Source organism: Mixophyes fleayi, chromosome 3, assembly GCF_038048845.1.
Source record: "Mixophyes fleayi isolate aMixFle1 chromosome 3, aMixFle1.hap1, whole genome shotgun sequence".
NCBI classification, from domain to species: Eukaryota; Metazoa; Chordata; class Amphibia; order Anura; family Limnodynastidae; genus Mixophyes; species Mixophyes fleayi.
The window spans coordinates 207630144-207631895 of record NC_134404.1 but is presented as its reverse complement, the minus strand read 5'-3'; positions in this window follow the sequence as shown (position 1 = coordinate 207631895).

Below are 1752 nucleotides of genomic sequence, written 5' to 3'. Positions count from 1 at the left end.
AAATGCAACAAATTCCACCGCTAATTGTGCACCTCCTTCCCAAATAATAAACAAATCATCTATATAGCGGCCATAGAGTACCAGGTTCGCCCCGAAGGGGCCTCCCCAAATAAGCTCCTCCTCAAGTGCCCCCATATAGATGTTAGCAAAGCTCGGGGCAAACCTGGTGCCCATGGCCGTCCCCAGTGTCTGCAAATAAAAGGTGGAGTCAAATAAGAAAAAATTATGAGTCAACATAAACATAATAGAATCCGTGAGAAAGTCCAGGTGTCTCCCAGATACACTCCCATGAGTCAGCAGTGCCTGTTTGACTGCCTGAGTACCTTTCAAATGTGGGATATGAGTATACAATGCCTGTACATCTAGGGTGAGAAAACCCATACCAGGGCGCCAAAAGAAATTTTGTATAAGATTCAAAATGTGCATTGTATCCCGGATGTAAGATCTCTGGGAGACAACACAACCCTGCAAAAAGTGATCAATATAATGTGATAAATTAGAAGTGAGGGACCCTATACCCGAAATAATGGGACGCCCTGGAGGTGCAGTGAGTGATTTGTGAATTTTCGGAAGATAATAAAAAACAGGTGTAATCGGATGTTGTATAAACAAAAAATTGAAAATATCCTTTGTTATCACACTCTCAGCTAACCCCCATTCCAAAAGGTCACGAAAGTCCTTAAGGTATACATCAGTAGGGTCCCTCTGAAGGACAGAATAGAATTTGGTATCCTGTAGCTGCCTAAGGGCTTCCTTGATGTAGCTGTCCCTATCAAGAACAACCACACCTCCCCCCTTATCAGCTGGTTTAATAACAACTGATGGATCATTTTGTAAAGCAATAAGTGCTCTCCTCTCATTTAATGATAAATTATTTTTACCCAAATCCCTCTTAGGGTTCCTATTACATAACACCCTAAATTCTTCCATAGTACTCTTATAGAACAGTTGAATTGCCGGACTCCTATGATTGATAGGGTAAAATTCAGATTTTAATTTGAATTTACCCATATTTTGTTGAGTATTAATATCAAATAAAACTTCAGAATCTTGAGTCGTATCTGTAGTGCAATCACTCTCTAATAGCAATTCTTCCAAAATCATTAGACCTTTAGCATCTCCTGTATCTAAAAAAACAGGAGAGCCTTCAATATCCCTCCTCTTCAGATTTTTAGATGCAAAGTAACGCTGCCTGCATAGTCCTCTAACGTATCTATTTAATTCGATGTACAGGTCAAATAGATTCGGATTTACACTAGGTGAGAAGGTCATGCCTTTAGATAAAAGTTGTAATTGTCCACTGTCTAGTTCTTTTTGGGACAAATTAAAAATACCTCCTATGTTCTCTGGTATCTTTTGGGATTTGTTTCTATCGCCACCTCCTCTCTTCCCTCGTGTTCTCTTTGACGCTTTGGGGTCCTTGGGGCTAGAGCACTGAATCGATTGGGGTGCCGAAAGGACTCCCATGTATCTCTTCTTTCTAAAAAATCGGCACCAGACAAATTTTCATTATAGTGCGTTTTGGGTCTAGCTCCCAGACCTCTTGTATGCTCTTGATTAGTTTGATTCAGAGTCTTATCTCTTGGACTTCTAGGCCTGTCCTCCCCATAAGAATCTCTCCTTCCATGGTAACGCTCTCTAGATCTAAATGCAGTAACTGTAACAGTAACTGTAACAGTAACTGTACGAAAGACGAAGATTTTATTACACAATCACAAGAGATGACTAACAACTTTGTAGCAAGAGGATATC